This window comes from Gavialis gangeticus, unplaced genomic scaffold (genome assembly GCF_001723915.1).
Source record: "Gavialis gangeticus isolate Ggan-Ray unplaced genomic scaffold, GavGan_comp1, whole genome shotgun sequence".
NCBI lineage: Eukaryota > Metazoa > Chordata > Crocodylia > Gavialidae > Gavialis > Gavialis gangeticus.
This window is the reverse complement of record NW_017729015.1, coordinates 17,480,649-17,494,277: the sequence shown is the minus strand read 5'-3', so window position 1 is coordinate 17,494,277 and position 13,629 is coordinate 17,480,649. Positions and strand designations below refer to the sequence as shown.

At 50.4% G+C, this 13,629-nt stretch overlaps 1 long non-coding RNA gene across 1 annotated transcript; it reads right to left on the bottom strand.

Moving 5' to 3' along the window:
* Positions 1-235: 235 nt before the first annotated feature.
* Positions 236-4,319, bottom strand: LOC109294151. The gene is made up of 2 exons (XR_002096471.1): positions 4,202-4,319; positions 236-1,848 (listed from the first exon to the last, which is right to left on the bottom strand). It is a non-coding gene; the product is annotated as an uncharacterized LOC109294151 (long non-coding RNA).
* Positions 4,320-13,629: the final 9,310 nt, after the last annotated feature.

Below are 13,629 nucleotides of genomic sequence, written 5' to 3'. Positions count from 1 at the left end.
CGGCATGAAGCTCTGACCCAGAGGGAGACCCTGATGTTCTGCATCAGGACACTTCGCCAGCACTCGCTGTGGTTCAAAACCATTTGTTATTTCTGGGAGTGCCTCTTCTGCTTGACAGGAGCAGGGAGTTAGGCAATTCAGCAATAGCAAGGCCTCTGTGGGCTGTCAAAACCCCCCGGCCTGCCTGTCTGTTTAGGAGGATGGCATGAAATATTGATTATGCGCTGCACACGCCTGCCCTCTAGACGTTTATTAGTGCTCCCTTCCCCTGGTCACAGCCACAGCAAAGCAAAATCCTTTGCTCCTGAGCACATCCCTCTCATAGGCAGAAAGCTGGCACACACAAGGGGATATCAGTGCAGGTAGGGGAAAGTAAGGGCCTCACAATACATACGTCTGGATGCTGGAACGGGAAAAAGAAATACCATTGCTGGGGAGCCTGCGTGGTCACTGGAAGGCTGATTGGACCTTCAGGCTAGCAGAGAGGCAGAATGAACAGTCGCCACAGGACCGAGGAAGTGCTGCTCACCCAGGGTGGTGACCCCAGCCAGCGTGCTCTTCACCATGACCATTGTCACTGGCATCATTTGCTTGTTTCTGCTTTGCACATAGCCACGGGGAGGTAGATGTGGTGTCCTGAGTTCTCCTGACCAGGGCCTCGTGGCATTGGCCCCAGCTGCAAGAGAACCCACGGATTTCTCTGTCGTTGCATCCTGCTGGGCCTGTGGTTTGTTAACCAGCTATTTCTGCCACAGACCATCCAGGTAGGAGGCGTTGCGACCCAACTCTGAGTGGTGCCGAGTGTCCTCCGACTCCAAGGTTCAAGGGACCGGTGGCTTTTGAGATGTTTGACCAGATGCCTTCTGAGGCTTTCCTTTCCAACCATGCTGACGCTGCTTGACTGCCCCCTTCCAAAGTGCTTTTCAGAAATGGGTTTTACCCTCCCTCTGCACCTACGAACCAAAGTGATGTGACTCAAGTCATACAAGGATGTCAGTGGCAGAGAAAAACAAAGCCGAAGTCTCCTGTGCTGCATCCTCCTTTTCCAGCCACTGGACTCTTTGCACTTGTGCATATCCCCAGGTAAAACACCTGTGCTTTGGGATGCCACGCTCACACTCCCAGTCCTTCCTGCTAATCAGGGCTGAATCAGGGTCCGCAGTTCAACCTGCTACCCCCCGAGCCTCTTTTCACAGAACCGCTCTGAGGCACAGTGTGGGTCCAGGCTGCGTGTCTAGCTGATTTGGGAGACTCTTGCTATATGCAGAAAGTCAGCACTGTCCAAAGAGGACTCCAGAGACAAAGGAAAGATGGCTGTGCCAGTCTGAGGCTGAAGAAATCGAGGAGATGCTCCAAATGTTAAAGTACAAGGAAGGAAGAGTGCGGGTGTTGCTGCTGCAAAGCAGCCACAGGAAAAGATACTGGAAGCATCTGAAAATAAGATGCCATGTGATTGAATTTTCTCCTTCCAAGCCCTGCGGCAGAAATATTACCTGGAGTGCCCATAAATCCACGCAATCCTCCTGTTTGGAAGTGCTGTACAGTACAAAGCACCCCCACCACGTCCTGGGAGCTCTTGGCTTTGCTACAGAGGAAAGTATCCGCAGAGCTTGTTGGAAATCCCAGCTGCAGGGGGAAGTGTTTATTTCTGCTGGGGCATTTGCTGTGCACTCCCGGCATTAATCTCGCAGGAAGTGGCAGGGAGACAAGAGGAGAGCCCGTGCAGAGGGGGTTGGCATATCTGCTGCATGCTGCTTCCCATCACTGTGGCTCCGGTCTTTGCTGCGTGGTGTTTCATCTGTGTCTTCTCTGATCTTGCTGCCAACAGTGGAAACGCAGAACTCAGGCCTAGGAGAAAAACTGACAGAGACTGAGATCCACTCCACTTCCAGCTGCCCGAAGGGACTGTCCCAAATCAATGGCACGTTCCCACCAACCCCTACTGCTGAAGACCCACTCTTCTGAGCATGCTGGACGAGTCGGGGAAGGGGTAATTACAAAGACACAAAGGTTAGTTTGGAGTCTATTTCTCATGGAGGAATCCCCCAAATGCCCACCTACAACTTTGAAAACTTCCCTCAGGCACCAGCTTGTTACCTTATCCTTTGCAGGAAGAGGGCTGTGAACCAGCAACGAGGCATGAATCAAACTGCAACACTGCTTTATTCCCAGTGCTTGGCAATTTACCCATAGAAAGGTGTGATCCCTGTCCCAAGAAGCTGCCACCCTGATGCAAGCAGGATGTAGCACTCAGGGCTGACAAACCATGCGGAGCAGACCGAAGAGGAAGGCTGAGGTTACAGCCATAACCCTGCAGGCTGGCTCTGCTTTGGCAACTGTATGTCTTGATGGCTCAGCTGCATGTAAACTATACAGGGTCGGCTCTAACGAGCATCAAGGCAGGAGGGAGTTGTAGGGAAGGGATACTTATCATGAGGCAAGGGGCAGTGAGCCTTCATCCAGATCCCAAAGTGTTTCAGGACAGCAGTTTACCCAGCACCGAGTGCAATGGAGCCCCTTCTGTGCTGGAACAGAGCGCGGTACATGACAACTCAGGGCAGGAAGGCAGTGAAAAGAAATGTGGTCATCATTTGAAGCAGGAGGGAAAATTTACACTGGCCAAATGTAATCAAGCAGGAGGGGAACACTTCCCTGCCAGGGGATCTTTAAGAGCTCACAGTGGGGCGCAATTGCATTTGATCTGAAATCTGGCAGCACCGGATCCCTGGCGCACACCCACGCGGGCCCGAGAATCAAACCCTTCTCTCATGAGGTGGGAAAGACCCACAGGGCTCATGATCCTCAGTCAAATGAAAGCCAGTGAAGGGTTAATGTTGTTCTGCTCAATACACCCTCACTCGCAAGCTGCCCTCTACAATGCCTCCCTTTTCCTTCACCTGCAGTCTTAGTCAGAAAGTCACCGATTGACTTAGTTTTAAAAATGTGGCTTCTTGACTATGGAGATGTTACCCATAAAACAGTTCAAATTGTTCCTTGCATTTAAATGCTGCCTGTTGTATAAAACATCTTCTATCAATTTCCCTCGAGGCTGACAAGCCTTCTCGTCCCCATCCTTTTAATAACAGCAGCGCTCTTCACAGCGCCCTTAGCTGCATTCCTGAGGGGAGCGAATACTCTTAAGGACACCTTTTGTCATCATTAGTTTTCTCCAGCAGTTGAAGGAGGAAGGATTGTACCGAGTAGTTCTCAAGCTCTTGTTGCATCACGTGCCATTAATGCATAGCCTCACTAGGTTCATTTCCCACCAGGTTGGCAGAAGGGCATCAGTGCAGGCGAACTGTCATGTTGGACCTGAGAGGGAATAGTTTCCTCTCGTTCTACCTTGATGTCGGGGGGCAAATCTACACGTGCAATTAGCCTGGCTGAATAAGCTCTGGTGCAGTTCATACTGGAGTTTATTGCTCCCTGGCACAGTGTTTGTATGTGAGCCTGGGACCATAGCACGTTGAGCCAGGGCGGCACAGCACCAGCTGGCACAGGACCCAGGGGTCAGCCTGCCAGCCCAGGGCTGCTCCGCGATAGCTCACTGTGCTGCAGAGGGGCTGGCTGGGGCATGAGAGTGCAACAGTGTGGGGCTATCTGGCAGGCAGCCCCTGCTATGCCCCAGCCAGCCCAGTCACCATCTATATGTGTGACGGTGTACATTACTCTGCTGTAGGATAGCATTTGTGTCTGGCAGTACTATCCTATAGTGGAGTAAACTAGTTTACTCCAGCTTAATAGTGTTGCACATGCAGACAGTGATGCTTTATTGTGGAGCTAACTGGGCAGCTCTGCAGTAAAGTGCACATGTAGGTGCACCTGGGGTGTGGTGAAGCACTGTCAATGGGGAACAAAGGCACTTAGCGTGCACCATATCTGGAAGTGGGGGCTTCACCTATGCTCTGCCCCCCCCAAGGCATCCTTAGCCACTGAGGAAGTGTGGAGAGTGGAGGGAGAATGGACTGGTGCTGTGCAGAAGAAACCAGCCCACCTGAACTGCAGGCATGTGTTACCAGGGGATTTATGCACAGATAACCTCATCCCCATGCTCAGCTGGGCTGTGTGGCTTATCCTGGAACAAGTTAAGTGAATTCAGGTAGAACCAGGTTGTGGAGACAGCACAGGAAAAACCACCCAAAGCCTGGTGTGCACGGGAGTACTGTTTCTCACCCCTGCCGTAACAATAATAACAGCTCACCATGTGCTTTGGCATATGCCTCACATCCCACAGTGCTTTAATGATCATACTGACTGCTGCTGCCATGCAGCCACCTTTGGGGTCAGTTCTGGTAGCTGCTGGCCATGAGCTGAAGAGGTGACTGAAACTGAAAGGGGAAAGCAAAATGTAACTGGAGTCCACATGTTCGAGCCTCAGAGAAAGTCCCAAATGGAGCCAGCATTGCCTGACAGCTTGAGCACTGGCTTAGGACTTGGGGTCCTGGTTTATATTTTATATTCCCAGGCCACCCAAGAGCCCATTGGATGACTTGTGGCAAGCCATGCCACTCCTCCCTGCACCAGGTTTCCCTGTCTGCAACATGTACGTAATACCTTGTGAAGTGCTTGGAAACGTACCACTGAAAAAAGAGTTACTAACCCCTGCAAGAGACCAGGACTCTCTTCCAACACCACACTGATTTCGAACCAGTGCGAAGCATAGCAGGCTCCTAGCACCTCACTGCAGGATGGGTTTTCCTCCCAAGCGGTAAAACCAGCCTGGCCTTGCATAACTTGTGAGCACTCCCTGCGGGGGGCTGCGAAGAAGATGGAGCTGGGCTGGGCTCAGTGGTGGCAGACGACAGCACAAGGAGCAATGGGCTCCAGTTGCAGCAGGGGAAGTTGAGGTTGGATATGAGGAAAAACTCTCTCCCTAGGAGGGTGATAAAGCACTGGGACAGGTCGCCCAGACAGGTTGTGGAGTCTCCATGCTGGGAGGTTTTTAACCAAGTTAGACAAAGGCTGGGATGATGTAGATGAGGATGGTCCTGCTCTGAGCAGGGGGTCGAACTAGATGTGACCTCCTGAGGTCCCTTCAACCCTCATTTTCTATATGCTTCTATGACTGACTCCCAGCATCATGGACGCTGTCATCCACCAAAGCAGCTGAGGGTCAGAGAAGCCATTGCCAAGTCAGACTATTAAAACTGCTTGTTTTTGGGATGGGAAACTTTGCGGGCACCTGGACACTCAAGAGAAACTGCCTCTCAGCAGCTGTTACCGCATGAGAGGAAGAGATGCCAGAAGTGGCAGGGTCTAGTCCAGAAGGTTTTTTCTATAATACTCAAACTGCTGGAGTTTTTATAAACCTCATTATTTGAAAAATCCATAAAAAATGTACCGGAAAATCTGTATTGCCTGCTGTTCAGTTAAATGGCTCCCATCTTGTCATTAGCCACTAGAAGTTGCTCTATCATAAAACACGGCCCCCCCCCATGCATCTGTAAAGCGATTGCTTTCATGTCCGTGCCCCCAGGCGCTCAGCCAGGGAGCTGTGTGCTCTGTCAATCTTTGGCCATCTGTGCCCTTCCCCCCCTGCCCGCCTTGTGCATTTCTGGCAGCCGTTTCTCTTAAGGCGATTACGAGGTTGCATCTTTCAGCAGCGTAACAGGAGAGAGGAGCTCGTGGGGCCTGTCTAGTTTGGACCCGCACATCTCAGCCTCACAGCAGCTTTCTGAGCTACCCTGGGCATTAAAGCACCACCTGTAAAGGGACTGAGCACTTCCAAATCCCACCAAAGTCACTAGAGTTACATCTGTGCAATGCACCCAGAAATCAGTAACTCCAGCCACAAGCGTGGGAGAGTGCTGCCAGCCTGGCAGGCGCAGAATACGCTGCAAATGTAACGGAAAGCTATCCATTCATTGGCATTAGCCGATTCAACAGCAAGTAACTTAAGATGCACACATGCAGATTCAACACATTCACCTATCTCACAGATAGGAAATAACGGCACTGTGCATCGCCATAGGACGACGCCCGTCAGTGACAACCTGAGCTTCCTCCCTCGTTCTCGGCTCAAGGCTTGAAGCCCCACGTGGCATCGCCTGGAGGGATGGGATTGGCTAGACGCTGGGTATCAGACTTTGCTAGTATTTAGATCCAGTGCTGAATATCTCAGGACATAGGCGCCACCTTTTATTTTTGCTGGGGGTGGCTAAGATGATGGGCATGGTGAAAGTTTTGCACATTTCAGGTGACAGCCCTCTTCCTGAGGGGGGCCAGGGACCTCGGGCCCCCATATCCTCAGCACCCATGCCTTAGGAAGTAACGTGCTGGAGCTTTTGGGAGAAGGTGGGCAGGCAAGGTGGGGAGGAGGAGGTCATGCTGAGGTCTGTGAGCTGGAAAAAGTTTGCTGATCAGAGGAAAGATTACGGAATAGGAAGGTGGAAGGGGAGCCTTGACAGAGCCAAGCAGCTCTCTCCAGTGGGAGGCAGATGTTTCAGTGCCAGACATCTGGCCGCTTTCCCCAGGAGCAGGCAGACAAGAACAATTTCATCAGTCTCTCCCCGCCCCCGTGCAGGCTGGCGCTCCCTCTGCTTGCCCTCGTCCCAGCCCAGCATGCTGCCCTGGCAAAGATCACACCAACCCTGGGTGCCACTGGGCTCAGTCAGTGCCGCTTGTTTGCTGAGGCTTTGGCCGAGCGTGTCCAGCGCCCCATCAAAAATAATACACACACAACCATTTGCTGCTGCAAGTCAAATACGCTGCCAATGAGAGTCCAGCGGGCTGTATTAGAGCTCTTTTGGATGGGGCTACAGCCCTGTAAAGGGATTCGAGCCAGCTTTGAGAAATCAATTTTCCATTCTTTTCTCCGTTATGAATAGATTTTCAAAGTCTCAGTAGGTCTTTTCTGCTGCAGCCAATGTCAAGCTGCCTCTCTCTGGCTTAAATCAGCACCCCCTGTTGATCACGCTGGAGGTGCGGGATTCAAAACAGCAGGGGCAAGAGACAGACAGATTGAGGTTAGCACCAGCCGCAGTGGCAAAGTGGACTGACGGATGCTTTTAATAACTGCAAATGCTATTCTTGGGGCTGATGATTTAGCATTTAGGATAAGATAGAGAGGGAATTAAAATGAGCCAAGGAGAGCACTTACTTTTTATCCGTGCCTGCCTGCTGCCTGCTGGCTCCAGTCCTCATCATGCTATTAATGCATATGGATACTACTTCCTTTCACTGGAAGAACAAAAATACAAAATTGCTTGATTCGACAGTTGGAATATTATAGCTCTCCTTTATGGAGGCTATTGTGGCAGGTCACTTAACTATGTAAGCAGAGGTTTAAATTTTAACCTGTCAGAACGATAGCTTAGAATCAAAATTTGTCAGCTCAGATGCAAGCGTCAGTCTGAGAAACAGGCTGTGTGAGTTAGGCTGTGTTAAAATACACGTCTAATGGCCTGCACAGATGTTCAGAGGAGTGAGTTTTTCAAACACCGTTTTTCCCGTGGACTGCTGCATTCCTGTTCTCCCCAAATTTGGGTTTAGAACTTATCACCTTTCTACGAGCAGGAGCTGCACTGTGCTGGGAGCTGTACAGAGACAGAGACCAAATCCTGGCACAGCAGGGGCTGGCTCTAGCATGCCACCCCTATCCACCATCCTAGGGAAGGCAGGAAAAATGAGTTGGGCTCAGCATGTTATTCCCTGGTGGCTCTATTCAAAGCCCCTAGCAATCAATGGAAATACCTTTGCTGAGGGGACTGTGTCCTAAGAGAGGCATCCCCCCGGCTTCAGAGTTCTCCAGATTTTTCTTTAAAGACTAAGTCCAGGGGGTTGTTTCCAGCATATATCAAGTCCTGCAGAATCAGCCATAAGGGTCTATATCTTTGCTGGATGGAGGGAGGGTGGGAGGGGGAGTGATTTTTTTTCCCGACCATTCATTACCTAATGTGTTAAAATCCTAGGGTAGAACCAGGCAAAATGTAGCTGTAAAAGGCTTTCCCTCCGGATTTACACACATCGGCTAGCATGTGTTAGAACTACAAGCTGCCTTGTCTACCCAAGGAATTCAGCATGTGTTAGCTAATGTTTGTTAAAAATTCACCATTTTTCCCAGGAGTAGACACCGCTACAAGAGGGCCGGGATTCTCCCAGTTCCCGGCAGTTGCCCTTGTGTGCTTTGCTGTTCTCCCAGCTTTGGGATTCTCGCCTCCTCAGTGTCAGCGCTTCGTTCTCACAGCGACCCCCTGCCTCCTCTTCTGCTCTGACTTGAATCCCTTATAGGGTCCGACATCCACACTCCTCGTGCTTCCCCGTGGGTCACGCTGCCATGGCCCTGGTATCCTATGCAGAGGAGCAGCAATCGATATTCCAGCCCATGGCTTGTCTTGGGGCTCAGGTGTGGATGTCACCCTCCTCCCGGTCTCCCGCTCCCTGCCTTTCACCTCGGCATGAAGCTGATCTCCTAAGTCTGAGGGAGTTGCAGGTGGCAGCCTCCTCCCCACTATCTCGTGGTTTGATTTTATAGAGAGGTGATTTGTGTTCAGATCGCTTAACGAATCTCAAAAATGAGGTGACATTGTCACTGCCTGCGCTTCCATGGCAACCCATATTTATTCCTCAGGGCTGTTTCATAATAATTAATACACTACTTCCATTCACGCACCCTGTGTTCGCAGTGCGTGGCACAGCCACCGCTGGGATTTACCTGGGTCACACGAAACATTTCTGCTAATGAATGAGATGCAAGAATTTCTCTGGGCGTTCTGGCAGCCGTGGCAAGGCGCACACAGAAGCCGACAGCCCCTCGGCCATCTGCCCAGCCCTCCCCAGCGCTCGTAGCGAGGCAGCAGAAGGAGCAAGCGTATGTGGACATGCGCGGGTGCAAACCTCTTCGGCAGGACCCTCATGGTGGCAAAAGGCCCACCCCTGCAGATGAGACGCACAACCCGGAAGCCCGGCAATCGGAGAGGGACCGGATAATGAGCAAACGGGGGTGAGGGCTGCAAGTTGCAGGGTCAGAACAAGGGATCCACAGGCCTTAAGGCCAAAATACGCTGCTCGCCCCTAGTAGGTGCAGCAATTACTGGACAAGCTTGGGATGAGCACAGTGAAGTGCATGAGGGAAATGGAGTCTCCACAGGCTATTCAAGATTTGGTGCAATCCTCACACCACCAGCAAAGAGGCCAATTAGCCTCCGTTGCAGAGACAGAATATGGGCAGTGGACAGAAGAGCAGAGATTTAAACCCCTGTCCCCAAAAACAGACCACTTGTCTTTTCTCTCTTGGAAAATGGCACACTCCTGTTCCCTGATGGGATGCATCCAACCTCTTAAAAGCAGCTGCCTCCACTGCAAGCCAGCTATTAACATGTGCGAATAAGCAGCTGGGCAGGGACCCTGCCCCATGTGTCCTATATGAAAAACATGCTTGGGGCCCAATATCTGCCTGCATGCATCCTTTAGTTATTAGGAAGACACATCACAGATCTGGACAAAGAGCTTGCCACCAGTATTAGCGCTCCTACCTGAAAAAGGATCCATTAGACTTGGAGCCACGAGCTCCTCCTTGGGATTACCTCTTGATTCCAGTGGGAACGGAGGATATTGTCACCTCACAGAACCAGGCTCGACACTGGCCATTCGTCAGGTCAGGGAAAAATGGGTGCAGAGCTTTACAGAAAGTCCCCAAGCAGGGATAAGCAAGCGTCCCGCTTGCATTCAAGGTTGGGAATCTCTGGTCCAGCAGCAGTGAGCGCAGCCTCTGTCCTTGGATGTGTTGTTGGTCTAAAGATGGCCAAAGACAGGCACATTATGGGAGACTACATCAGCAAAACCTCCATCCAAAGAATGGTTTGCAAATCCCACAGTCCCCGTCCCCACTTTGGAGTCTGTCAGGGAACAACACTCAGCTCCTCCGGGGGGGAAGAGGATCACAGTTCTAGCTGCCTTCTGTCTGTGATAGCAGCGATCAAGGCAAAGCTACAAAAACAGCCTGCAGCCATAACACCTCGGGCTATAATCTTGCCAGATCTCATATGTTAAGTAGGGGCAGACTTATTCCTTGCACGGGAGAAGTGAAAAAAAGCCCAGGTGCTGCAGAGGCTCTATGGGAGTGTGTGTGTGGGGTAGGGGGGAGGTAGCCTTCAGAGCCGAAGTGAGGTGAGGGGGCTTCGGGCTGCCAGAGGAGACATGAAATCCACAGCCTAAGCCCTTTACAGTCATTAAGGAGTCAGCAGCACTTTTCACAGGAGGAGTACAAGCACTAGCGTGCTGGCCAAAGTCCCGTTTGGGTAATTACATTCCGCCAACCTCCATCTCCCCTGCAGCTTCAATCGGAGACGGGATGCAGAGGCCATTCTCTGCCTAGATGCTTTTCTGGCCTTTCTTCCTGCTGACTAAACTCAGAAAAGGAATCTTGCTGTGAGGAATGACTTGTGCCTCGTTGGCATCAGTCTGAAAGGTGCTGGGGAAAGACTCCTATTGGAAATAACATCCAGGGGGGAGGAAGTGTGTTGCGGCTGATGCAGGAGGCTGGGATTCCTCCGCCACAGACTCTGGAGAGGGGTCACTTTGATCCTCTCTCTGCTACTTGGCTTCCCCCTCTCCCCCAGTAAAATGGGGTTTACTATCATTATTATTCATTTTATGCTTATGCATCTAATGTAGGGCGCTGCCATGCTAGGTGGTATACACCCCCACCACAAATGACCACTCCTAGCCTAAGGAGCTTAGTCCGAGACGCTGATCGGCATCAGAGGGTGGCAAGATCCAGCAAAACCAGGCCATGGCAGAGTGCAGAGAATAACTCGATGTCTATGCCAAGAACTCTGCTTTCCTCTCCTGACCCCTCTGTCTCCTGCAGAGTGAAATGTTGGAAGAGAAGGCATTAAGTGATCAATGACTGATGTAAATTAGAACAGAGAGCAAGTGAGCGAGAGAGAACATCTTGGAGCTGTGCCTTGGTATAATTTACCACGGTCTGACTGTAGCCTCTGACTGAGTACTGAATGGGCCTAGGCACTATCATTCACCCCAAGCTGATTGTATTCACGGCCACGAAAAGGAACCCCCGAGCTAATGGAGTCAAATGTTTTTTCAGTGCCTGATAAAGCCACCGCAATGAAAACCTTCCCGCATCCCCATGAATTATAGGGAGAGGAGCACTGATAAATCTCAATTGGTCTGAATATACTGGTACTATATGGGGGTTTTTTTCAATTGCCTTATAGCTCCCATCCTCGCTGACACAGCCCGTCAGGAGATTTCTGTCTATATTTACCAAAGACAGGAGCTTGCACAGCTTGGGGTCTGTCCAATTTCATTTTGCTGGCTAGGCTGAGAACCGAGTCAGAAGGGGCTAGGACCGTGCATTACAGCTCTCTTGTGAATATCTAAGAGGTTAAATAAAGAGATCCCAAAAAGTTTTCGAACAGTTTACTGGCAATCTGTCAAGTGCAGGAGCCTTTCCTGCCTGAAGGCTTGGAATCGTTTCACTCTCTCTTTCCTAACGATTTCTCCTGATCCTCCACCAGACTGAAGCGACCTCTTACATCAGTGTCATGTGTCCAAGGAGGCATCTCAGGAGGCCTCCTGCCCTGCCCCCGGGGGCACAGCATCCTCATGATGAGAGTGTGAGAACCTTGTTAGTTGTGACTAGTGAGACCATAGCCTCCGGCTTTTGTCTGAAAGTGTCCCACTGTGGCAGCAAAGCCAGCCCTTGCTCTGTGTTCTGCCTAACTTCAGACTAACACTACCTCTCCTTTTTCCTAGTCAGATTTACACACTAAACGTCTTATTAAAGATAACATGGGCTAAAAGCTTTGTCTCCCTTGACTGTTAGTATCAGGGCAGTCTCTCAAAGCCCTAGTTGCAGGCTGGGACTATGGGACCAAACACAGAACAAAGATAGTGTCAGCCCCAAAAAGCCTGCAGTTTAATAGCAACTGAAGACTATTTTTCCCGGTCTGAGATGCCCATTGCACTGCAGGCAGAGCTCATCTGCTCCAGACTGGGATGCGTGCACAGTCTGGTGATGATTGTCCTTGTTTGTCCTATAAACAGAATGATCCTTTACCTAGGGGAGCTGGAACTTGCACCGCTCCCTCTTGTTTTTTCAACTAATAAGTGGCTGGTAGAGATCTGAATCTGTGAAAATGCATGGCCTCTCTTCTTTGGGTTTTATTACTTTATTTCATAAGCATGATTTGCATTTCTTGATCACTTCCCATCCCAAGTCCTCTATGTGCTTTACAAACATTGATGAGTTTAGCCTCATCACACCTGAGCAACATGTTTTACACATGGGGAAACAGAGGCACAAGAGTTGCAGTTACTCAGTGTAACGTAAAATCTGTGATAGAGTTACATGTCCTACTTCCCATACTAGTGCACAAAGCTACTAGATAATCCTTGATGCTGTAAAACTTCAGACCCTCATTCTCCCCAGCCTGGGTTATTCTGGTACAAGAGAGTAGAAACTCCAGGAGGTAAAATCCACATGGTTTTCTCTGAATTCATCCTGCTGAGTAGGAAGCAAAGTTCATCCTTTTATAGAAGTGATGGGAACTCCACTCTTCCTAAAACTCAGAGATTTGCAGGTGCCAGCATGGTGGACCCTCTGCCTCTCACTCCTAGGCACTGTAGCCTTTGTAGGATCTGTGCAAATCAGAGACCACAACTGCCCGTGGCACAGTGATAGGTCTCTGTGAGGATGGGAAAGGAGTTGGCAGCACCTGCATTAAATGTGAGCTGCTGTTCACTGAAGCTGGGGAGAGAAGACCTTCCTGGTGACCCACTGGTTCACTCCTGGAGCCAGAGCCTCATTTGGGCTCATTTTACGCAGTCATAAGGTTCAGAAGCAATGTGTAGAAGATACCTATCTCCACCAGCATCCAACTTCCCCTACCCCCTTACTGACTGCTCATCACAGGCAGACACTCACCTCCTGAAGTCTGTTCAATTATTAGACTCCCTCCTGCAAAACATGCTGTCTTCATTCCTCAGGTACTAAGCAAGGCATTTGGGCTGTGCCCGCAAGACTTTATAACATCATGAATGCCAAAGACCCAGCAGTTAAAGGCAATTCTCTACTCCAAGATTTTTAATTGTGGACCTAAGGTAAACATCTGCACTCCTAGCAGCAGGATTTGGCAGTGATGTGATAATGCCTCATCAAGGAAGGGTTCAAAGTACTTTCCCCAAGGTCCCATGTCATCCTTCTCATTTCACACAGGAGAAAGCTACAGCACAGAGGTAAAATTACTTGCTAGGAGTCACCCAGCAAGTGAGTGACCTGGTCAGCGATAGCACCCAGCCCTCTTCGCCTGGAGCTCTAACCATCAGGAACACCAGCAGCTGTTGCCAAAAGATTAAAACCTTGAGACAAGTTCTTGGCAGACCTAAAGCCCTTTTTAATTCACCTTTAACAAGGGAAATGAGTCAAAGCAGAACAGAGTGGGGGGGGACATGGGCACACTAGAAGGAAGCAACAGGCTACAATCAGACCTAGACAGGTTACAAGGGTGGGCGGATGAGAATAGGATGGGATTCAACACAGACAAGTGCAAGGTGCTGCACCTGGGGAGGAACAACCGGCACCATACCTACAGGTTGGGGAACTCCCCTCTTGTCAGCACGGAGGCGGAAAAGGATCTTGGAGTCATCATTGACTCCAAGATGAAC